Source organism: Rhagoletis pomonella, unplaced genomic scaffold (assembly GCF_013731165.1).
Source record: "Rhagoletis pomonella isolate Grant_MI unplaced genomic scaffold, Rhpom_1.0 Rhpom_scaffold_00001, whole genome shotgun sequence".
NCBI classification, from domain to species: domain Eukaryota; kingdom Metazoa; phylum Arthropoda; class Insecta; order Diptera; family Tephritidae; genus Rhagoletis; species Rhagoletis pomonella.
The window spans coordinates 74,643,286-74,669,866 of NW_023458555.1; the positions used below are offsets into that span (position 1 = coordinate 74,643,286).

The 26,581-nt window shown below is 37.9% G+C and overlaps 1 protein-coding gene across 3 annotated transcripts in view; it reads left to right on the forward strand.

Annotated features, from left to right (window-relative positions):
- Nucleotides 1-26,581, forward strand: part of LOC118747676 (iron-sulfur cluster assembly scaffold protein IscU) — a 280,428-nt gene that overhangs the window by 100,722 nt on the left and 153,125 nt on the right. Inside the window, exon 3 of one of the 3 annotated variants that reach the window (XM_036481749.1) lies at nt 4,412-4,596. The exons of the other annotated variants lie outside the window; for them this stretch is intronic. The gene's annotated coding sequence lies outside the window, so the exon portion shown is untranslated. Of the gene's footprint in view, nt 1-4,411; nt 4,597-26,581 lie in introns of those variants that run through there. 3 annotated transcript variants of the gene reach the window in all.

Below are 26,581 nucleotides of genomic sequence, written 5' to 3' on the forward strand. Positions count from 1 at the left end.
TCCGCAAGAAAAGAAATATATATATCGATCCCCATATGTTCTTTTTTCAGATTTGAGAATCGAAGCAATTCTGCATTTATGCTCAAATTTTGCTCAACTTCTGAAGTTTGACAGAGATGCAACTCTGAATACTCCCGCACGCACATTTTTTTCGGTTACTCAAATGTGAAAACCTTGCGTGCGTGCGTAGAAAAATACACGCCGGTATATTAGGTTGGCCTGTTACCTGGACAATTTCAAATCAATTTTACTCTTTACTTTAATTTCTATTGTATCAACTTGAAGATTAATGACAATTTAAAATTTGCAATATTTAACCACAAAAATTTTAAAATTGAACATCTGTCTATTCCTTTGCCCTTTTCTCATTTCATAACTGCTACTTTTCTATTTTCTACTTATCTGCATTTGCTTCCCGCAACTCGACAAAACTCTCTCGGCTCTCCTTTTATATCAATGCTCTGCACACTATCGACTGTTTTCTATCAACGAACAATTTACTCTCCGGCCACTGCCACGCAAACGTATTGCAAACAAAAGTATTGCATTTACACAGAAACCAGCAAAAATCTTTAAAACGCAGTCTGTTTTTATTATACAGCCGCCGCCGCACAAACTATTTGCACACAAGGCATTACAATCAGTGTTGCCACTTACTGCATTTATTTTGTAGCAAAAAATTTAGCAAATCTTACGGAAATATAGCCAACTTTTTTTTAAGGTTGCAGTTATATTTAGAGAATGCCGCTTGGTATTATTTATTTCTTCTTTTTTGGCGCTGTAACCGCCTAAGCGATTTTGGCCGAGTTCAGCAAAGCACGCCAGTCGTTTCTCCTCTGTGCCAACTGACGCCAATTGGATGTTGTCATTGTCCATGCTTCTGCGCCATATACCAGCACGGTCATGATGAGTGACTTATAGAGCGTGGTTTGGGTACGTCGAGAGAGGACTTTACTCCTGAATTGCCTACTCAGTCCAAAGAAGCACTTGTTGGCAAGAGTGATTCTGCGTTGGATTTCAATGCTGACATTATTATCGGTGTTAATGCTGGTTCCCAAGTAAACGAAATTCTCTACTTTCTCGAAATTGTAACTGTCAACAGTGACGTGGGTGCCAAGGCGCGAATGTGCTGACTGTTTGTTTGATGACAGGAGATACTTCGTCTTGTCTTCGTTTACCACCAGACCCATTCGCTTTGCTTCCCTATCCAACTTGGAAAAGGCAGAACAGACTTCGCGGTTTTTGTTACCGATGATGTCGATCTCATCGGCATAAGCCAGCAATTGCACGCTCTTGTAGTAAATTGTTCCTGATCGGTTCAGTTCTGTAGCTCTTATTATCTTCTCCAACATTAGATTAAAGAAGTCACATGAGAGGGAGTCGCCCTGTCTGAAACCCCGTTTGGTATCAAACGGCTCGGAGAGGTCCTTCCCTATTCTGACGTAGCTGGTGGTATTGCTCAACGTCATTTTACACAGCGGTATGAGTTTTGAGGGGATGCCAAATTCAGACATAGCGGCGTATAGGCAACTCCTTTTAGTGCTGTCAAAAGCAGCTTTAAAGTCGACAAAAAGGTGGTGAGTGTTGATCCTTTTCTCGTGGGTCTTTTCCAAGATTTGGCGTATTGTGAATACCTGGTCTATAGTGGATTTGCCAGGTCTAAAGCCACATTGATAAGGCCCAATCAGTTCATTGACGGTGGGCTTCAGTCTTTCACACAATACGCTCGGTAAAACCTTGTGACCTATGCTTAGAAGGCTGATCCCGCGGTTGTTGGCGCGAATGGCGGGGTCACCTTTCTTGTGGATTGGGCAGAGCACACTTAAATTCCAGTCGTCGGGCATGCGTTCATCTGACCATATTCTGCACAAGAGTTGATGCATGCACCTTATCAACTCCTCGCCACCGTACTTGAATAGCTCAGCTGGCAGGCTGTCAGCTCCAGCAGCTTTGTTGTTTTTCAGCCGCGTTATTGCTATACGTACCTCGTCATAGTCAGGCGGTGGAACGTCGACTCCGTCATCATCGACTGCGGGCTGGGATTCTTCTTCTCCCCAACTTTCCGTGCTGCTACCATTTAGTAGGGCGGAAAAGTGTTCCCTCCATAATTTAAGAACGCTCTGGACATCAGTTACTAGGTCGCCATTATTGTTCTTACAGGAGTACGCCCCGGTCTTGAAACCTCCCGTAAGTCGCCGAACTCTCTGGTAAAAATTTCGGGCATTCCTCCTGTCGGCCATCATTTCAAGCTCTTCGCACTCAGGTATTTCGGCCTCTCTCTTCTTATTGCGGCAAATACGTCTCGCTTCCCTCTTCAGATCCCTATAGCGGCCCCACATAGCGCGCGTTGCGCCCGATCGCAGCGTGGCCCTGTAAGCGGCTTCTTTTTTCTCTGCAGCTTCCTGACACTCCTCATCGTACCAGTTGTTCTTTCGGGCTCGCTGAAACTCGACGATTTCTTCGGCGGCGGCACTTAATGAGCGGGTTCCACTGCTCGCATATGTCGGTTTGTTGAAGATTGCCCTCTGAGAGCAGGTGTGAGAGTCGAGTAGCGAAAGCGCTGGCTGTCTGTTGTGATTGCAGCTTTTCGACGTTAAGCTTTCCTTGCATATTTGGGCGCACATTTTTTGCTGCACAGAGGCGGGTGCGTATCTTGGCTGCAACAAGATAGTGGTCCGAGTCGATGTTTGCGCCACTGGAAGCGTGCCTTCCGTCTATCACAACATGACCGATTTGGTTACTCGTTTTTCGATCCAGAGACAGCCACGTAGCTTGATGCGTAGCTTGATTTTCTTATGCTGGAACCTAGTACTGCATACTACCATGTTTCGGGCCCCGGCGAAGTCGATTAGCCTCAATCCGTTGTCGGACGTTTCGTCGTGGAGGCTGTATTTTCCGACGGTGGTTCTAAAGATCCCTTCCTTGCCCACCCTGGCATTGAAGCCGCCAAGCACGATTTTGATATCAAGACGGGGGCAGCGCTCGTACGTGCGCTCCAAGCGCTCATAGAAGAGATCCTTGGATGCCTCATCCTTTTCTTCCGTCGGGCATTGGCGCAGATGAGCGAGATGTTGAGGAATCTCGCTTTGATGCGGATTATGGCTAGACGCTCGTCCACCGGGGTGAACGACAGTACTCATCCGAGGCTTTGCCTTGCTTCTTCACTGGAAGTGGTTTTTACGTGGCGGGTCCCAAACTCAGCGCACAACCAATTGCTGGGACGGGGGTAGTTTCGCAACCAAATACACGTTTATATAGCGACCGGCCACAATGCAATAAAGCTGAAGAAAATTCCAAAGAATAAGGTCGGATGAACTAAGGGATAGTTTTAAATCATGGCGAAAGAAATTAAAAGATGCTATAAAAACTAGCAAAAGAGATTGTTTCAAGGAACTTGATTGATGAGTATCCTTGGGCTAGCTATCCAGAAAACTGAAGGTGTACTTATAACAAGCACGAAGAAGAAAGAAAGTACGACTTTGAATGTAAATGGGTATGTATTTGAGCGATCCCAGCAGTAAGATACTTAGGTGTGATGATAGACGCTAGGTTGTCATACAAAATACACATTGAAACGGTTAGCAAGAAAGCGGCTACAGTCCACAGTTCTTTAGCTAGGTTAATGGCAAATGTAGGAGCTCCTAGTCAGAATCGAAGGAAACTCTTGAGTAAAGTAACACAATCGGTTGTTATGTATGCGGCCCCTGTTTGGGGACATGCACTCAAACATAAATCGTACGTTAATAAGTTAAACGTATATGTAGTGCTTTCCGGACAGTTTCGCATGATGCCGCCAGTGTGATTGCTGGTATAATGCCTGTTGATCTAATGGCTAGCGAGATCCAGCGCACCTACTTGACCTCCCGATCCAAAGTCAGAGCCCTCTCTAAGCACGATATCGCGGCCGAACGCCAAAAAAGCCTCGCCCAATGGCAACAACGGTGGGAAGCGTCTTCGTCGGGTCGCTGGACCTTCAGACTCATCCCGAGCATCGAAGCCTGGCTGAGCAGATCACATGGCGAAGTAGATTTTTATATGACCCAACTGTTGAGTGGGCATGGCTGTTTCAGACAGTACTTGTGCAAGTATGGTCATGATGACACAATGGCGTGTGGTTCATGTGGAAATGTACCGGAAACCGCAGAGCATATATTCTTTGCATGCCCTTCTTTTTCCGTTAAAAGAAACAAATTAAAATATTTGGTTCTGACTAGCCCGAGTCCTGAAAACTTGCTATCATACATGATAAATGACATTAAGGTCTGGGACGGAGTGAAATCTGTCAGTAAAGATATAATGACTGAGCTTAGAGCAAGGGAACAACGCCGCCGGATAGAGAGAGGCTTTAATCAGTGAAATAAATGAAGTAATTGACAATAATTGTGTTTCACTCTTGTTTTTTACTCCGCAGGGAATCTCTTCACGAAGCACAGACGACAAAACGCTCTTGAACCCCTTATCACAAATGTGGATGGGGGAATACGAAAATGACGTTATGGAGTGAGGCATTCTGTATGCCATGGCCTCTCTCTGATGAAATGCGAAAGCAGTCCCGGGGAGGTGGCTTCATCGGAGTTTCATACGGGCCACTTGATAGATAGTGCGCTATCCCAACGTCCGTAAAAAAAAAAAAAAATAGCGAGCCGCTTGCTCCAAGCAGACACCCGCTTGCAGCCGCACCTACTGGCGAACAGACGCCGCAGACTTCAGTGAGCCCTTAAACCGAATAAGTCGGAGTGGCTTCACCGAAGCTCCCTCTCTTTCTGCCGTGACCCAAGGCTCCACTCGGATTGGTTACCGCATCTCGCACATGGGTTGCTCACGTTGCCCAGAGTGCGCGAACGAGGACGCATTGAGTATAGCCATGCAAGCGTAACTGCATACCCAGCGCAACGACTATACCCCATTGCACTCCAGACATTATTTAACTTAACCTACATATGAAAATACATGTCAGTCCATTTTTACCTCCCTTTTATTAGCTCGGTATGTAACATTGTAATATTGATGCGCCTAAAAGATGCAGCGATTTCTATTCTCAAGTTACATACCTGATGACAGTACGAAAGGAAATTATAATAGCGAGGTTTTAGTTTTTTAAGCTATAATTTTATTTTGAGTATACACATCTATATATGTGACACGTAAAGTTAGAAGGGATTTACGGTCAGAAAAAAACGGTTTTCACTTTTTCATCGACTCTTATAGTAAACGGGCCGCTCTTGCCAATGCAATAAACCGCTGATCTCTAGCTGCATTCGTTTTTTCACAATTTCAGTTCAAAGTTAGGTACTTTCACAAGAAAAAAATCAAATCTGACAAACTATTCTGAAATTAATCAAATTCGCTTGAAACTCGTTACTCGGGGGTTGTCGCGGTCGCTGATTACGATGTTGTTTTTCAAAATTCAAAATGGCGGATCTAATATGACTGACGAGTTATTCACAAATTGTTCGGATTTGCTTATCAGAATTTTTAAATGTATGGTTTTAATACAGATAATATGTACAGTGAAAGCTCTCATAGACGGACGCTCAAATAAGCGGACATCTCCTATAAGCGGACACATTCTTGGGATTGAACAATTTTTGGTTTTTTTCCATAGAAAATGCTCTCCCATACACGGTCTTTCCGATAAACGGACGCGGACACTCAAAAATATCCAATTATGGTAAAAAATCTCCCATAAGTGGACGCGAAGCTCTAACAACTCACTCTTGCCCTTCTACCAGTGGCGTGCCTAAGTGATTCAATCGAGGCAAGCCCGAGTCAATATAACCTCAGGAATAAAAGAAGTAAATAAAGTCAAGTTTATTTTAATATTCTCATTAATTCACCCTTAGGTAAAAATAAATTTATAAGTATAATATACATATATACATACACTGGTAGAAAAAATTATAGCTGCACCATATTTTGACAAGTTTTAACATACTATTTCTGCGTTGTTAAATTTTGGCTATTTATTTATAAAAATATAGTTCTTTCTTTAAGAAACCCCGTATAAATCCAAGTTTCAAACTTTACGTAATATTAAAAAAAATTAAACAAATTTTTTTTATTAGTTTTCCTAGAAAGATTCTGAGTCTAAAAAATCAACGGTAATTTTTAGCCAATTGAATCTTGTACTTTGTTCTACTAGAATTCAATGGGCTACAAAACAGCATACTAGGAAATGAAATCAAAAAACCTCGAAATTTTTACAAAAGTTTGTTGAACTCTTTTTAATATTACGTGAAGTTTGAAACTTGGATTTACACGAGGTTTTTTAAAGAAAGAACTATATTTTTATAAATAAATAACCAAAATTAAATAACGAAGAACAAATATGTTAAACCTTGTCAACCATTCTATTTTTTGGCATATAATTATTGTTATGTATTAGATAGTAATGCATACAATTATTTATATTCAAGTTCGAATCGTCTATTTTTCTTAAGAAACGATTGAATAACTTCTTCGTAAAATGTACGCGAATGCCTCAATTCGGTTAATAGTTGTTTTTCAATTGCAATAATGGAGAGTTCAGAAAGTCGTTTTGATTTTGTGTGTATTCGCTTTAATGTGGAAAAACCTCTTTCTGCCGAAGAGCTTGTTGCTGGAATTGTGACAATTAATTTAGCTAACTTGGTCAATTCAGAAAAAATTTCGTTAATAAAATCGATTAGTTCAAACACATCAAAATTTTTCAGTTCTGGCGATGAATATAAAGATATTAGTTGCTGCTTCAGTAAGTATTTGTCAAAACATTTACCAAAATATTTGTTTAAAACAAGAAATTTATCTTTGGAAACTTTTATTGCATCTATCAAAATTTTTGTTATTTAATAATTGAAAAAAGACAACTTGAAAATTTCGTAATATCTTTCATTAACTTCAGAAGATATATTATATCAATCATTCCTCCAAATATTCTTTTAAATTCATTCAGGGCAAGAAATATGTCTTTTAACTCTAGGAGCCGAATTATTTTCTAATGATTTAGTATAAAAGCTATCAAATAGATTTGAAAAAGTTGTTTTTAGCCAATTGTTGAACTCTTTTATTTTATTGATACAGTATCCTGCATCGACTTGTGATTTTTGTATCATATTATATAAATGATCGGTTTTTTTAAATACCACACAGAAAACTTCAAGAAAAAAGTTGAACTCAAATGACTTAAGTAAAATATGAAAATTTTGAACGCAAAAGTTTGTATCACCATCCCAGTTATGGTAATTTTCTATCATATCTATAAAAAGTTCTATGTGACTGTGTTTTTGTTCGTAAACGGCTTTTACAATTCGGGATGAGTAAGACCAACGGGTGGCAGAAGTATGTGGCATCCGTTTGTTACATATTTTGTCATAATCTGCCATCCTTTTAGTGCTTACACTAAAAAAGGTAGTAATTGACTGCAAAGCGGAAAAAAATTAGCTAACCTCACGAATTCTGCTACACGATTTGGAGAGAACTAAATTTAAAATATGTGCATTGCACCAGATGTAAATAGCTTGGGGATATTTATCTTTAATTTTTTGTTGAACTCCGTTTTTCATTCCTGACATAACACTAGCACCGTCGCAACTCTGGGTTATAAGCTTGTCTCCGCAATTATATTTATTTATAAATTCAAGAAGAATATTTGTGATGGCATCTGCATTACGACTTTCTGATACATCGATGAATCCCAAAAACTGATCATGAATCTTGTTCTCTGAAAATTACCTAAAATTATGTTTGACTGTAAAATTAATTAAATTTTTTAAATAAAAAATTACCTAAATATTAAACAAAATTGCTCCCGATTGGCAACATCTGAAGTCTCATCTAGGATAACAGAAACAAATGACGTATTCTTGATTTCCATTTCAGTTCGCTTAATTAGGACCTCGGACACACTCTGGATAATATCATTCTGTATTTTATTTGATAGATTTTGGATCTGAAGGTTTATTTCTTTGCATGTGTTTTTCTAAACCTGGGTCATATTTCGAAAGCAAAAGAACGCACTCAAGAAAATGCCCCTTGTTTAACGAAGTTTCCGATTCGTCGTGACCACGAAATCGTGCTAACAGGCAAACAATGTCGACTAACCTTTGGAAAACACTTCTATTGTGGTCAATTTTCGAATTGTTTTGACTAATTTCATCTGATAGCTGTCGAGATAATGCGGTCTCAATTCTCTGTTTACCAAAATTATAAAAAGATAATACAGAATTTAAGTGTTTTTGAGTCACTTGGTGCCTTTTTGTTGCATTTGTTAAATTATTCAAATCGTCATATCCTGACGAATTCCACACGCTTATTTCGTTTGAAAAGAAAATGCAGTACCAACAAAACAATTTGTTCAAATGTGAGCATCCAGCGATCCACCGAATACTATACACAGATCTATTAAAAGATCTTTATGGGATTTATTAATTTGTGTAATAAGCAAATCTGGTGTTGGTTTGTTTAAAGCAATCAACTCCTTCTTTTTAGTAAGATTCAAAGCTTATAGTTTTTTGTTAATTATTAGCTCTTTAATGCACGGAAGGTCGTCGCAGTTTATAATTTCCATAGTGAAAGCAATTTGACTTTACACACCAAGCGCAGCAACTCACAAACAATCATTCCCACGACAGTCGGTTCTACGTACCGGAATGACTCGGGTTTTACCCGACCAAGGGCTGTTGTTTCGGCGATCTAACCCCGCTTAGGTAGGCGAAATCCATCAAACGTTGCTCGATTCTAGAGCTACATCTTCTCCGTACCCTTCTGCTCAGGGCTGGCATAGAGTCAAACCCAGGGCCAGAAATCTACACCTGCTGCGTAGGCCAGAGACAACTGCATACAAACTCCACCTCGGTCAGGTGCAATGCCTGTGACGGGTGGAGTCACCTCCGTAACTGCTCGCGCCTACGTACGCACCGGCAATGGACCACGTCGTTCGTGGCCCCATGCTGTGCGAACCGGACCGACTCCACGGCAAACCACCACCCGCCTGGGCAGCACACAATCAACACACCCACACCCCAACACAACACAACAATGGACACACAAACAAACACAATAGCACCCACACACCGCCGCCGGCAGCTCCTAGTCCCTCCGACAATCTGCTCTGTTTGTCAGTCCAGAATAAACCGTAACGTGACATCAGTCAAGTACAACTCTTGCCTCGGCTGGTGTCACTTTAGGGCGAGCTCAGGACTTCGCAACACGCGAGGTTGGACGAGTGACTATGTGGGACCCTGCTGTGCTGCCCCGTTGCATCCCTCCCCCGCGACGCCCCCAACCACCACCAGAAGGCAGCACCCCCTTTTGCAGCACCTACAGCAGGGGCCGGCAGGCAACACAACTCTTTAACACCACACATCACAATCGGTCTCCCAAGGCACACAAAGGTGCTTTAATTTAACTGTAACGGACTCCAGAGCAAGATCGAGGAGATAACTAACTTTATGGGAAGGCATGGAATATTAATAGCCGCGGTCCAAGAGACGAAGTTGCACGGCAATTCAACCCTGTTGAATTGCGCCGGATACAACGTGCACCGTCGAGATCGCGAGCGAGATAATGGTGGAGGTTCAGCGTTCATCACGCACCACACCGTGCAGTATCGTCTTATTGAAGCAGACATCGACATCGAGGGATACCATCCTAGAATGTCAGGGTATTGCTATCCGGTCAGGCGATGTTGAGCTCGAAATATTTAACGTATACATACCCCCTGTCACTAGCTGCCCGGCAGGATATCACCCTGAAATAGGTGCGCTACTCAGAGGCACTCAAGCCTGTCAAATGATGGTAGGGGAATACATCTGGCGGAGCAGATAGACGATTCGACATTCTGCACAATGAACGACGATGCATCCACCTGCAACTTCGCCTCTGGTGTGAGCAAGCTTTGGTCAACCGTGAGGTCGTTGTCCAATCCGACGAAGCGTGATGACAGAGCCGAGATAGACTTTGGTGACCACGCTTCGTCGGACCCGGAGAGATGCGCGAGCTATTTAGCCGGCAGTTCATTCTGCATCCTCCGGTGGATAAAGCCAAACGTCGAGTGACCAGAAGGCTGCACAAAATGCCAAAACCTAGTGCGCCTCTTGTTTTCACCAGCGGTGAGGTAAGGGTGGTTATCGGGAAGGCGAAAGCCTCCAAAGCCATTGGACCCGACGGAATATGCATGTTGATGCTGAAAAATTTGGGTCCTGTGGGAGTAGCGTACCTAACGGAGGTCCTCAACCTGTCTATGGCCACTTTCGTCATTCCAGACATCTGGAAAATGGGGAGAGTGGTCCCACTGCTCAAACCGGGGAAACCAGCCAACAAAGGATAGTCTTATCGCCCGATAACTCTCCTTTCCCCGGTAGCGAAGACACTCGAGGCCCTGCTGCTCCCGTACTTTACGAGCCACCTGACCCCAGCGAAGCATCAACATGGGTTCCGTAAGATGCATAGCACAACATTAGCACTTAACGCCATAAACACTCAGATAACTCGTGGCCTAAACCGAAACCTGTGAGAGAACTATTCTAGTAGCGTTGGACTTGTCCAATGCGTTCGACACTCAGTCATTCAACGCTACTAGAATATATTGAGGCCTCCTCACTCCCACAGGGACTCCAACGGTGGTCGGCGAATAACCTGAGTGGTCGACACTCGTCAGTAATTTTCAGAGAAAAAACTAGCAAGCCACGTAAAATTAAACAGGGGGTACCACAGGGTGGTGTCCGTCCCCGCTACTGTTTAATTATTACATCTCAAAGCTTCCTTAGCCACCAGAGGGTGTTAATATAGTCTCCTATGCTGACGATTGTTCGATCATGGCGTCTGGGAATGGAATTGATGACTTGTGCTCGAAAGTAAACGGTTACCTCGCCGAACTTTCTCGCTTCTTCACTGCAAGGAGCCTTGCCCTATCCCCTGCGAAATCCTCGGCAACCCTTTTCACCACCTGGACGAAGGAGGTCAGACTGCCTCTGGGTATTCACGTCGATGGCGTAACAATACCGACGGTGAATAACCCGAAAATCCTCGGAGTTACCTTCGACAGTCTGCTCTCCTTCTCGGCGCATACAACCGCAATTGTCAACAAAGTACAGAGCCGCAACAATGTCCTCAAGTCGCTGGCCGGCAGCACTTGGGGCAAAGATAAAGAAACGTTGTTGGCAACATACAAGGCAGTTGGCCGGCCGGTTCTAAACTATGCAGCGCCCGTATGGTCGCCGGGGACTAGCAGGACGCAGTGGTTGAAGCTACAGACCTGCCAAAACACGGCATTACGAACTGCGACAGGATGCCTCCTGATGACGCACCAACACCGCCTACATGACGAGGCCCAGATGCTCCCTGTAAAGGAGCATAACATAATGCTCTGCAAGAAGTTTCTTGCTGGGAGCCACAGACGTGGCCATAAAAAGTAGGTGACCATCGGTGTCCGCTTATGGGAGCTTCCACTGTATATAGTCTTTTAAATGAAGCAAATATAATTGGCCTTATTCATAAAAAATAAAGTAGGTTTAAAGAGCTTTATAAAATGACGTTTTCATACATTTTTCAGTTTATAAACCTTTTTAGCTACTTTATTGTTTATGAATAAGGCCAAATATTTATAACTTTATTATTTATTTCACAAAATTTCTTTTATGAAGAACACAATAACTAAAAAGACGTGAAACAAAGAAGAACACGATAAAGAACTTAAGATTAAGAATTTAAAGTATTAAGAATTTAAAAGATTAAGAACTTAAAAATTTCACAAGTTTACAACGATTAAAAACTTTGTGTTTTTTTAATGAATTTTGCTTTTACTTTGATTTAACTTTTGAATCTGAATGATTATTTTTTCTTTTCTTCGTCACGGTAACCAAACTTATTTTATTAAACGTTATTAAAATATTATTAAAAAATTTACTATGCAACACTTGATAGATTTTATAATTTAAAATCACACACCTGCACTTTTTCTTTTTCATTGGTAATTCCAAATATTGCACATTTTCTTTTTGCTTTAAAATAAGCTCTTCCAGGCTGTTGTGGACTAACAGGATAATGAACAGTTTGCGTAAAATCGAACGATACTACTTTTACTGTTTCATCACTGTCTTCACAAGAAGACAGAGATGGTCTACAAATGCATTCAACTTCTGTTCCCGTACTTCATCGGGACAATTTTTCAATTGTGAAATCGGTAGTGAGTTACCTGTAAAACAAGTAGCAGTATCCTTTGTTAAAGGCATTGATGTAATTGTACACCCCTATTGCGAATGTCGACTAGCAGTAGATAAACGACTATTAAGCGATTATCGATTATCGATGCTATTGTGAATGTCGCTTAGTCGCCCAATTAGCGACTGCTAATACTTTTTAATCGCTCATCCTTCTATTGATGCCAATTGAACTGGAAGTTGTAGAAAATTGTGAAATATACATATGTATGTATGTGCCTGAATTACAGGTCAAAAATTGTAAGCAACAAAAGGCAACTTGCGCGGTTGGTCGAGCTGATGCAGGAGAATGGGGTCATAGGCAAATGAATTTTCGGAAAGACTAGGCTCTCCGTTTCTATTGTGAAAGATATACAATATTTCTTGTGCATATAACTCCGGCTACGCCATTCACAGTGTTTTTGCGCAGAGCCAACATCAAAGTTTGCAAAAAACTGCATAATTTATAAACTAGTGCTCGGAAATTTGAAATCTTTATTTTAAATTAAAGTTTAATTCTTTCGCTACACTTGTATGTTAAAGTTTTTAAACTCGTGTCACATATCGTTGGCTTAGTTCGCAAACGTGCTAAGTCCACTTTTGATGTAAATTGAGATTTTGATGCAGTAAGATAGCATAACTGAAAATACATTATTACCAAAAAAGAAAATTACCGTAATGTCGTTTTCACTTGTTGTTATGCATTGGTACGCAAATGTGCTAAGTCCAAAAAAATCAAAAAAGTATATATACACGTCTGTCCGTGTACACGATAACTCGAGATATCTCAACGAAATTTGGTATGTAGGTTGCCCTTTATCCAAGGTAAGTTGGTATTAAAAATGGGCGAATCTGAATGTAACCACGCCCATTTCCGATATAAAGGTATTTTCTAAAGATGCAAAAACTACGATATTTCAGTAAATATTGGATGCAAATTGTTCAAAATTAGTATGTGAAGTAGAATTTTTGTAAAAAATATTATTGTGCAATTTTTGGAAAAAGGGCGTGACCCCGCCCACCTATTATGAAATGCTGCATCTCAGTACCCCATTCACCAAACTCGGTACGAGCCTTATTTAGGGTCTAGGTAAGAAATCTGTTGAAAATCTAATTCACTTAAAATCGATGATCGCGATAACCACTCAGCAGAAAATTAGATTAAAGGGTGAACACACCGAAACTACGACACTTAGAAATTACTACCAGAAACAAACTAGAAGGCTTTGAAATGATTATTTTTTGTAACGGGTGATTTTTTTGAGGTTAGGATTTTCATGCATTAGTATTTGACAGATCACGTGGGATTTCAGACATGGTGTCAAAGAGAAAGATGCTCAGTATGCTTTGACATTTCATCATGAATAGACTTACTAACGAGCAACGCTTGCAAATCATTGAATTTTATTACCAAAATCAGTGTTCGGTTCGAAATGTGTTGAATGTGTGAAAAGTTGGCAGAAAATCCGCTTTTTTATCGACAAATTTTGTTCAGCGATGAGGCTCATTTCTGGTTGAATGGCTTCGTAAATAAGCAAAATCATGCGATTTGACGCCTTTAGACTATTTTTTGTGGGGCTACGTCAAGTCTAAAGTCTACAGAAATAAGCCAGCAACTATTCCAGCTTTGGAAGACAACATTTCCGAAGAAATTCGGGCTATTCCGGCCGAAATGCTCGAAAAAGTTGCCCAAAATTGGACTTTCCGAATGGACCACCTAAGACGCAGCCGCGGTCAACATTTAAATGAAATTATCTTCGAAAAGTAAATGTCATGGACCAATCTAACGTTTCAAATAAAGAACCGATGAGATTTTGCAAATTTTATGCGTTTTTTTAAAAAAAAAAGGTATCAAGCTCTTAAAAAATCACCCATTATTATATAACTTGGAAGTTTAGATGTTATTAAAATGTTAAAATATTAGTTATTATTTGCTCCATATGCAAGTGATCGGTATTTTCATCGCACACGCGCCATCATGTTCTGCACGACTGCATCATCGACATTACGCGATGCGCACAACTACTTTGTTTTGCACTCTTCAATAATTTTCACTCTTTCACCTGTTTTCTTCAAGATTCCTTTGACAATTGACCAATATTTCCCAATAGGACGTGGCTCTGGGCTATTGGGTGGATTGCAGTCGTGAGGTACAAAATTGATGTTATTTGCATTATACCACGGCAATGTGTCCTTGGCATAGTGGCAGATTGCCATGTCCGCCTAGAACGATGGCCTACTCCTTATCTGTTGATAAATGACAGAAGACGCCTTTTGAGGCACTCATCCCGATAAACTTGATCATTCATTTCCCGGATGGGAAAAAAGGGCTGCTCTTACGGCCGCAGGAACAAATAGCTTGCCAAACCATGTGGCTTTTGGAAATTTGGACTTCATTTTCAGCTTACAACTCTCAGGGGCATCTTGACGACTTGCAGCAGTATAAAAATCTTGACCTGCAATATATTTTGAATACTTATAGCAATAGGTTTCGCAGTCCATAACAATGCAGTTGTATTTTTTAATTTAAAATTCATACAACTTCCGAATGCGGGATTTCGCTGTAACATTCTACTTTGCGCCTCGGTCTGGCGCTGTTTGAGCTGTAGAACATCTCAATGAAGCTTTCCGCTTTACCTTTTGTACGAAAAACTGCGATCTCCGTACGGATTTTGCAACATAACACGACAAAATCTTCGGATCTCGCGAAAACGCACTGAGGACCTTCCGAGCACTGTTTTTATCACTTTGACCATGCTAACCCCCGCTCCCTGGTTTTCTCGTAACTGTCAGGCCTTATTTGTACCGATTAAAACCCTGCAAACTGTCGAATAGTGCACTCTTTAATTTTTTAGCAACTTTACGTGTACTTAAGGCCGGATAATTTATAAACTCGTGCAAAATGGTTTGTCTCGTTTCTAGCTCGGTTGCCAGTTTTAACTCAACTAGGAATCTAATTCAAATGAAATTTCTTCAACGTTCAACTAAGGTCATGGTCAACTTATGGCATTTGAATTTCAAAATATTGAATTCGTTTTGGGTAAGTTATAAGCTTCCCAAAGTGTCGCAGTCTTGGTGTGTTCACCCTTTATGATACATTTTTGGATAATGGGCATGGCGCCGCCCACTTATGACCACAAATTTGTAACCCGGTAACCGATTTATCAATTTCTACCAAACTCTGTGCACTTAATAAACCTGGTACGGAAAAGCAATTCGTTGAAAATTATTCAAATCGGACCAAAATTACATTCGCTTCTCGTATATCTAAGGGTAAATTTCAGATCTCTTAATCTCTTAACAATAAATAAGACTGCGTGACACCGCCCAATTTATGACTACAAGATGTATTTCGGTAGCCACTTTAGCGATTTCTACTAAACGTGGTTCAATTATTTCATTGAGTTTAACTCAGGATATTATCGAAAACGTTTGAAATCGGGAAAAAGCCCCTGCTTACGACAGTATTTGATACCTGTGCCGGGTAGATAAAGTTCGGTTTCGCCCAAACTTTACCTTTTTACTTGCTTTTAATTATTTTCTTTTATAAATGGTACATAAATTTACGACTTAAAATAGTTATTTTTGTTAATAGCAATGAAATAAAACTGTATTAGGTTATAATTCATTTTAAAACAATAAAATATATTTAAAGTAAACAATTAAATCTTTTAACAATAAAAAATAATGGAAAAAAGGTAGATAGAAAATGTGCTAAGTCCACATTAAAAGAATAAAATTTTAAAGAGAAAATATGGTAAGTAGGGAATAAAACTGCATTTACAGATTAGAAAAATATTGACAACAAAAAAGTTAGACGGTTTTTTGTCCCTCCTGAAAAATAAAGAAGAATGGATTTAGCACGTTTGCGAACTAAGCCAACGATATATTAAAATGGTGTGAAAAATTTATAGTAATTCATCAATTGAGAACGGTTGGGCCGGTTTGGCAAAAATTTTTTTAGTTGTTCGTAGTTGCCAGGAGGAGATTTTTACGAAAGAGAATTTTGGGAAATCCTTCCGGGAAAGTCGGGAAATTGGAAAAATCGAAAATTTATTTTTTTGTATGGCATTTTTTGTGCAATTCTTTCGGAATGGCTTTCGAATGGAAAAATAGAAAATTCTAAGTGGAAAACTCGGAAAAATCCGGAAGAACGAGAAAAATTTTATTTTTTTCGACGAAATTTTGCGTTTTACCGCATTATTTGATGATTTTGGACGATGTAAAGGTGGAAAATTCGTTGTGAAGCATGAAAAATTTCGGATAATTGTGAAATTCATTGTGAGCATGAATCAATTGGGAACAATTTTCTCCTATGTTTCCATATATAACCAATTCTAATGGTTGCTGCTTTTTTGAAAAGGTGTTCAGAAGGAGTGCACAATATTTTAATTTTTCCGATAGGTGGCGCAGGGGTCGAGCTACGCTAAAAAAATGCATTTGCTGCGTAGGTAGCCTTTTGCCTGGATTAGTATATAGGATCCATTGTTTCCGTTAAGTGGGCCAGGGACCGATCTATTCGAAAAAGTCTTATATATGGTCCGATTTTCTTGAAATTTGGCATGTGGGTAGATTATTGCCAGCATTAACATATAGGATACTTTTATCTGATAGGTGGGCCAAGGACCGATCTGTTCCAAAAAATGTTATTTATGGTCCGATTTGCTTGAAATTCGATACCCGTATTATAGATATGCGTAGAATAGAATTGAGCCATTGTTCTACAGTTCGAAAGGTGTTTAACCTCCCACTTAGGCTTAGATTAAAGCAAAAAATCTCGACTACTATCCTTGCAAATTTTTCCCATTTGCCGCATCAATATCGGAGTGGAACTATGTTACCGACAAAATTATATAAAGAGAAGCTCCTTCTTTTTATAAGAGGTGATCTCGCGAACGGCTGTACCAAAATTTGGATACCTACTGCAGACTTTCGATATATTAAGGGAGAGTGGCATCACCTATACTTATAGTAGTGTCCTGGAAATTGGTACAGAGATTTTGGGGCTTCTGGAAAAGGGGGCGTGGGGCTTTCCAAACATATTGAAACTTTTATCTATCTGTAAATATATGTATACACCCAGAATACAGTGTTTTTTTCTTTTTCATAATACATTTTTTTGTAAATTTTTTAAAGAAATATGGTTAATTTTGCATCAAATGGCACCAAATTTTGGGTATGCAGTTTTGTAGTTCACTCAATTTCAGTATCATAAAGTGCAAGTTTTAAATGGCTATAAGTTACCGTTGATTTTTGAGAATTTTTTTTCGCGGATGATGTTGCGCATTTCTCCGTATCACGTATTCGTTATAGTTTTTTTTTTGTATGGGCAAAAATGCCGAAGAGTATGTAAAAGACTTATTCTGGTGGGTGGACTCCTCCTAAACGACCGAAACGATTTTAATGACATTTTTTATGTGTTTGAGTAGGTCCCTGTATAGTTTAAGTTCACAACTTAAAAAGCCTGGTGGCGCTGGATTCGAGGTATTACTCAAAATCGTAATTTTGATCCGATTTGACTCATATTCGAGATATATATGTATTGGTAACGATAGAGGCAATACTATTGCAAAAAAGGATGCGCAAGGTGCCGAGTTATTGATAAAAGTCGTAAATTCGGAGGCACCAGAGATCAAAGTCAAATTACCCCCGTTAAATCAACCATCAGAACCATTGTTTGCGGTCCTTGATTTACGTTGACTAAACACAATGTGGACCAATGATACTCACCAGTTTGGAAATTGCCACCAACTATACTATACAGATTCAAGGACGATTCACCATCGAGCCGCAAGGACTTCTTCCCGATATAACGCTTTCGTCAGGTTATTTAAGACGGCAATGGACAATATGCCTTCTGTCGACCACAAAACCAATCGTGAACGTGAATATACAGGGTGTTTAGAAATTTCATGATCTAACTTTGAGATTGTATTAAGGACTCAAAAATAGGCCAACAATTTCTAAAAAAATTTTCCCCGTTTTGGTTTCTAAGGTGATAATCCAATATTATTATCCCGTAATTATCGTTACAGAAACCATACACAAACGTAATATCTGGATATTGCTTATGATAAGATGTGCGAGACATAGCCCACTCTAAACACCGCTTACCATTATCGGCTTATTCCTGATGTCGGTCAGTGACTGAAGCGTTTGAGTGGATACCATAGGCAATGTTTCCCATTGTCTATTTGTTTCCGCCGCAAATAAAGCTTTTACGCCTGACAACTGTCCAGCCATTACGCTGGCACCATCCGTAGTCAAGCCAATGATGTTTTGGAGGCAAACGTTCTTGTTATGAAAGAAATGTTTCACTACTCCAAATACAGATTCTGCATCACATTTTGGCAATTCTATGAGTGCTAGGAATCGATCGCGTACGATACAGTTTGTAACACATCTCACAACCAGCACTAAGCTTTTTTTAAGTGAAACATCTGTGGTCTCGTCGATGATGATAGAAAACTTGCATGATTTTAATGTTGAAATCAGCTCTTTAGAAGATGCATCTGAAATTTCCTCGGTGACTCATCGTTTTCGTTCGAGCACATTTTAAACGTTTGGCCACTTCTGTCATTCTATCCATTGATAACTGACTTTTCTTGGATTCCATGTTTTTTAAATGTGCAGAGCAATTTGCGTGTCTGCTGAGGTGTGATAATATATTCACAGCACTCTTGCCGCACGCTTTGCAAAATGCCGTGCCATTTTACAAAGCTTTTATCAACTTGCAATGTTGATGTCCAGACCATAAATATAGTAAAGGTATTTATGGCAAACTTAGTCTAGATATCAACCTCATCGTAGGTATCATATCAAAGACATACAATTAGAAAAACTCTAGAGATAGATGTCGCCTCGCCAGAAGAAGTTAAAAATGTGCACTACATACGCTACAGCGGAAATGGACGACACGTCATTTCTTTAAATGAAATTAATTGCTGCTATATGTATGTATGTACATATGTAGGCATATACTAAATGTGAGCAAACAACATTTTGCTTGTATAGTCTTTTGTTCTCTTCACTGCAAGTTGAATTATTTTAGTATCTATTGTAAAATTTTATTCAGACAAGACTAAAAAGTACAAAATAAATACAAAAACAAAACTTTTTAATGTACCACGCTTTTATAAATGGACTAAAATTAGAAAATGATATTTCTCAGTCCCATAGAACTTGTTTTGATAACTTTTGATTTTGAAATTTTAGCAAAAGTCATTATAAACAATTTATGAGATTGAGAATGAAAAGCGTGGGGCGCATGTAATAGGCCTGATTTGAAATTGGGGAGTAATATATGTATGTATGTATGTGGGTATATTAATAACGACCGCTTAAAATCGATCTCAAATTTGTACTTTCGCTGTAGAAATTTAGGTCTATGTTATGTATGTAGTTTGAATATTGTCAATTAAATCTAATGTATTGCATGCGCTCCAGGTTTTTTTACAACGCTTTTATCAACTTGCAATGTTGTATGTCCACACCGCTTTGTTGTTGTATGTCCAGACCACCATTTATACTAGCTGCATTTTTTAGTAAGCGAACGACAAAAGAACGCTCAACTCGGGTAAAATCTCCTTTTAGCTACTTAAGCAACCCTGTCGGTAGCTGGCAAGAAAATGTGATTAGTTTAACGGGATTTAAATACAAAAACAAATTTAAATGAGTAATTATGCGAGGTATTTGCGTAATATATATACTCTTTTAAAATATAAGTCACGTATAAAAGGAAGCAAAAATTTCCCTCTCCACTTTCCCATTAACAATTCACAGTAGAGCAGTTTTTTTCACTTACCAACACTAGACTTCAGGTCGCATATTTTTTAACTGACCCGGCTGAGCTCATATAAATAGCCGAGTTTGTGTTGTTGCTTTGCGTGTATTTCGTCTTTTAAGCGAGTGTTCTTTTGTAGCTCGGTTGCAAAAGAATGCACCTACTATTAATGTAGCAAAGCTATTTATGGCAAATTCTAGACATCAACCTAGTCTAGATATCAACCCCGTTGTAGGTATCATATCAAAGACATACAATTAGAAAAACACTAGAGATAGATGTCGCCTCGCCAGAAGAAGTGAAAGTGAAATTAATTGCTGCTATATGTATGTATGTACATATGTAGGCATATACTAAGTGTGAGCAAACAACATTTTGCTTGCATAGTCTTCTGTTCTCTTCCACTGCAAGTTGAATTATTTTAATATCTATTGCAAAATTTTGTACAGACAAGATTAAAAAGTAGAAAATAAATAGAATAAAAAAATAAAAATTTTCAATATACAACGCTTTTATAAATGGACTAAAAAGTAGAAATTAATATTTCTCAGTCCCACAGAATTTGTTTTGATAACTTTTGATTTTGAAATTTTAGCAAAAGTCATTATAAACAATAAATGACATTGAAAATGGAAACCGTGGGGCGCATGTAATTAGAGGTATACGCCGCCGAGCCACGCCGCCGCCGATTTTTGTCATTCCTCACGCGCCGCCGCCGAGTTACGAAAATATCGGCGCCTAATTAATTTTGTGTACAAAATTTTCATGATGTATGTATATTGAAATACATCGTTTGAAGGAACTAAATACTACTCGTTTAAAAACACAATTTTACGAAATGAAAATTGCTTTTTTAAAGGAGTTTTTTTGCATAATTTGGGCCACAGGACAAGAATATGATCTCCACAAGGAGCGTAACTCAGAAAAAACATAGGCAACATATTTTTCGATCGAAAGCGTTTAATACAGTTAAATTAGGGTCGAATACTGGTAATCTAACGATTTTTTTCCGCAGCAGACAACTCTTTCCAATACTTAAATAATACTACTTTTTTCCTACAACAACAAGAATGTTATAACCAGGGAACGGATTTTTAGGACCTAAAACCCTATAAAAAAGGCAAGATAAAATAACGAAATGGGCTGGAAAAGGCAAAATCAAATAGCGAAAAAGGCAGGAAAAGGCACTAGGTACTGCAAAAAAGGCAAAAAAGGCTAAACAAAATAGCGAAAAAGGCAGGAAAAAGCAGAAAAATCAAAAAATACATTTATTTTATATATATATATTTTATATTATATATATATGGAAAATTTGTACTTTGAATCTTTGACTATTTTATCCTTTCGTGTTTCTAACTCATAAAACTTTAATCTGAATAGTTGTAGTAACATTGAACCACAAGATGCATTTTGAAGTTTTCTGGCAGCATTTTCATTCGATTTTCGCGAAGAAAAGCGTTGAATGTACTAAATGTGCGCTCGACGTAAGTTGAAACAAGTGGAGCCCAATTTATACATGGAACGCTTGAAACGTTCATATTATCAGGAATAAGTGCATTTTCCTCGCCCTTTACAATTTTATCCACACCCCTTATTGTCTCCAAGCCTACGTTAGCTGAGAGAACGGCTTTGAATTTTTCCAACACCAATTTGGGAAGAGGTCCCTGTGCTTTTATAAGCCGCATGGGCATGTGTATATTTTTTAATCTTAAAAAAAAAAAAATTGTAAATGCTATAATCACTTTTTTAATGGTAGAAAGGCAAAAAAAGACAAATATCTTAAAAAAGGCAGGCAACATAAAATGTGTATATATGGAATCAGGGAAAGCTAAATCGTGGACATTCTTAATCGAATATACTCTATCTCTTTAGCAGAAAAAAAGGCAATTTCCATAAAATCCGTTCCCTGGTTATAACACATCAAAAACTTTAACGCCAATATCGCAGCACGCAGTTTTAACAGAAGCAGCTTCTGTTCATCTAACTCATTCCATCTAACTCCTCAACAATTAGAGATAGAACAAAGACAAGTGGATTTTCCTGAGTATTTTTTTTTAAATATTTTAAACAGACTTTCAATAAAGAGCAACAAATTTTTTTGCTAATTTTTACATTCGTAAGTTATTTTATTCTCGGGTCCCACATACGTATACAAGTACTAGGTGGCTGTGTGAAAATTACGTTGGCATTCCTTAGTGGTGGTCAAACCCAGGAAGGTTTTGCTCCCTCGCATCGCAACGTTTTCTACAAAGAGTTAAAGTTCCCCCTTTTTGGTAAAAACTAGTATTATTTTTCATTACATTCGGTTCTCCTTAGAAAAATTTGGCGCATAATATTTTAATGGAAATTTTAACCATCTATAAGCCATTTTTTTAAACAGTGGGTCAAAAAGACCCGTTCTGGTTCGAGTTAATGGGTTAAACTTTTGGAAAAAAGTAGACCAACCTTGTTTTCAATATGTAATACGCAAAAAATCGTAAGCACTCCGTAATTTAAGATAACGGTTGATAAGATTATTGCAGCGACATAAATTATCCCAATAACTTACCTTTTAAAATTTTTATTTCTTTAAATTTAAATAGTACATACGGATCTGTCCTGCAGAAAAAAATTATCAATTGGTAAAAAATAACCCAGTTGTAGTTAGCTTTTTTGCGGGATTTCTATAAAATATATAACTTGCAGTTAGCTTCAAAAAAGCTAGTTTGAAACTAGTTGACAAGTAATGCAGGAGTAATGAAGGAGATTGTTTTCTTTAAACGCGAGGAAGATCGAAATTACATAAGTCATTTTGAAGTTATGTCTGACGGAGTTCAAATATGGGACCACCTACAGCAGAATATGAAAACAAATATGAAATGTAATAAAGTAAAAAAAAACAAATATTTTGTTTTTCCTATTGATATTTTATGTCCAAATGTAGTTGGTTACAAGTTAGTTACATCAAATGCAGAGGTAACCCACCCTTGACTATTTCGCGGCCATCGCCATAAAAATTAGCCTCTGTCAAAGAAAATTTACAGATAATAAGTGACTTTTAGCTCCTTCCTAATCAACTTAAAGTTAGCTTATAGTTGGATACATTTCATGCAGGGTGTAAATAACATACAGAGCCATGTGTGTATGTATGTATATACCTCAGACCTTCTTCTGTTCGCCCATCCATCAGCGCCAGGTACTCCACATTTTAATTCAAGTAGGAAGTAACGTAATTTGAATTTAAAACTAGTTCAATGAATGAATTAAATATAATTATAATCTGAATTGGCATGGTGAATGCCTAACGCTGACGAGATGACATGATAAGATTAGTAGCCTCATGACTCTTTGGAATCTACCTTGTGGGCAGTAGTGCCGGCGTTTCTAGACGCGTCACCGCCGCCGCCGATTCTTTTTGAATTTGACCACGCCGTCGCCGCAAGGCCTGTCGGCGTATACCTCTACATATAATACACTTGAATTGATATGAAAAGTAACATATGTATGTATGTGGGCATATGAATAACGACCGCTTAAAATCGATCTCAAATTTGTACTTTCGCTGTAGAATGTTATATAGTTTGACTACTGTCAATGAAATCGAATGCTTTGTACTGCATGCGCTCCACGTTTTTCGTTTTCAATGTCATTTATTGTTTATAATGACTTTTGCTAAAATTTCAAAATCAAAAGTTATCAAAACAAATTCTGTGGGACTGAGAAATATTTTTTTCTACTTTTTAGTCCATTTATAAAAGCGTTGTCTATTAAAAAGTTTTTTTTTTAATTGTATTTATTTATTTTCGAGACATTAAAATCGTGAGTGCCAAAATCTAACATACTTACATTTCAACAATGTTTTCCTCGCCTTCACTTTCCTCCCGCACTTCAATACCTGCCTTATTTTCCACTCTTGATTTTTTAATTACAAATCTAAGGTATCAACTTTTTTCAATACTTTTCATTAAACAAATTGTATTTATAATATTACATACTTATGCATTACGCTTCAGCATCTTTATCTGCGCACTATAATAATTTTTGACGAATGTATTCTTAAGATCGGGATGAGCAATTTAATAGGGATGAGCAATTTGATAGGGCAGAGTACTTGAAATATCCGTTAAAGGTAAAACACAACGCGCTAACGCTGTGAACACAATCATACTTCTATTTTCTTGGCATATACAGTTTTGAATATGCAAACAAATTGTTGAAGCTGTAGCCTTAACGAAAATGTAGCTATTTTAGAGCTTATATAGCATTGTAGCTTTTCATTTTAAATGTACCACTTTTGCTACAATTGTAGCTAAACGGCAACGCTGATCTCAATTCACGCTATTCGGTCTTCACCACGCAAACTCGCTGCAACAAAGCGCCTCTATTTGCACTTTCAGCCACCGCCGTACAAAATCCCTTCTCATCAGTGTTGCCGCGAAACATTTTTAGCGGTAGCTAAATTCAGGCTAAAAAAGGGCTAAAAAAGAGCTAAAAATCGTCGTTGTGGCTAAAAATGGTAGCTAAATTTTTTTACCTACATATAAATATATAAGTATACACGCAAACATTTTCTATAAGTAATGATATAGAAAAACAATGAACTCTGGAAAGAATTAATATTTTATTCAACAAATAAACTTGTTGTGTAACACATAAAGCATATTAAGGGCCGCCAATTTACCTATTTTAAAGTATAGTTAAATCGTTAATGGATAAGATAACGGCCCAGAAACGTAAAAAACATACATATACATATGTATGTACAGTTTAAAAATTAATTTCTTACATAAACAAAAAATGAGATCACATTAAGAATACATAAGTACTAGAATCATATCTATATACAGTGTCGGACAATACTAAATAACTTAAATAATTTCAAACTATGCTTCGAAAAATATCCATTTGTAAAAGAAATTTTTAAAATGTTATGTTATAATTTACAAAGAATTAAAATGTCGGTGCTTTATTATTGTCCGGCGCTGTATGTATCAAACAAACAAAAGAGTATTCATTTAATGAACTCATAGTAAAATAATTTAATCTATAAACATTTTTTTAACACATTAAATATTTATATCTATATCAATACTATCATCGCTAAGCGATTCTTCGTCGTTACAATTTTGTTCATTTCTCATTAACCTGACGATATCATCTGTAAAATCAAAATCATGACAACATTTCTGTACATTTTTTAAGCCATATCTTATCATACTATCATCGCTAAGCGATTCTTCGTCGTTACAATTTTGTTCATTTCTCATTAACCTGACGATATCATCTGTAAAATCAAAATCATGACAACATTTCTGTACATTTTTTAAGCCATATCTTACAGTTAATAAAGCGTTGATCATTACAAAATTCATTTTATTTCTGTGCTTATTTTTAACGAAATTTATTATAGAAAACGTCCTTTCAACTTCTGCGTTACTTAAAGGTAAAAGAAGCAACCGATAAACAAACTTTTTCCACCACTTAAGCTAGCGACACATTGAACAGTTTATTTGCCTTAAAGGAAAGGCGTTCGCTTTATGAGCGAAGAGTTAAATTCATGAAAATCATATAAAAAATTTTAATGTCAATGATGAATAACTTTTGAAAAGGGCTAAAAAAAGGGCTAGGGGCAATTTCAAATTTTTGTGGCCAAAAAAAGAATTTGGTAGCCAAATTTAGCCACCAAAGGGCTAAAACGGCAACACTGCTTCTCATACAACTCATAGTTGAACTCTTCGCTGTTTGCTTAGTACTTCACGTCACCGCCAGTGATCGGACTTAAAAAAATCTGTATGGTAGAATCTGGAAAAAAAGTGTGGTAAACTTCAAAAAAATGTGAAAAATCTCAGGTTTTGGATCAAACTTTGTACAAAAATTAAAAATATACTGCAAGGGTTCACCTAAATTGCAAACTTTTTAATTAGACTCTAAAAAATTAATTTTAGTGCAATAAAGTGCAAGATTGTAGCTACTAATAATTGCGTTGATTTTTGTAAAGCAGGTGCATATTTTGAGAGAATTCTGCAACCTTGGGACTGCTGCCAGCTTTTGTTTTCATCACTTTACGTTAAGCGAACAAATGTGGCACGTTCCAGAAACCGCTACTTGGAATTTGCCGATTTTAACAATTCCCAAGTAAAAGTAAAGAACGCCTCGGAAACTTTAGATGCACTGAAATTTGCTAATACTTTCACAAAAATCGCCGTTTTCGCTATTTTATAAATCATATATTTTGCAATTTAACCAAATAAAACCACGTTTTCTCTCGAAAAATTTATTATTGAGCAAATTTACTATTTTACAGTTTATTTTATGCTCCCATTCGGCTTTGTTTACTTTTACTTGAAAAATTTCATCGCCGCCGGAATGTGGAATCTTGTATTATATCATTCTTGTTACCATATGGTGTTTAGTGTTCAACAATTTTTGCTCTTAAAATTAAGAAAATGTGTCGAGCAAAAATAAAACTACTCAATGACGCGAATATGCAAATTTACTATTTTACAATTTATTTTATGCTCCCATTCGGCTTTGTTTACTTTTGTATTATATCATTCTTGTTACCATATGGTGTTTAGTGTTCGACAATTTTTGCTCTTAAAATTAAGAAAATGTGTCGAGCAAAAATAAAACTACTCAATAA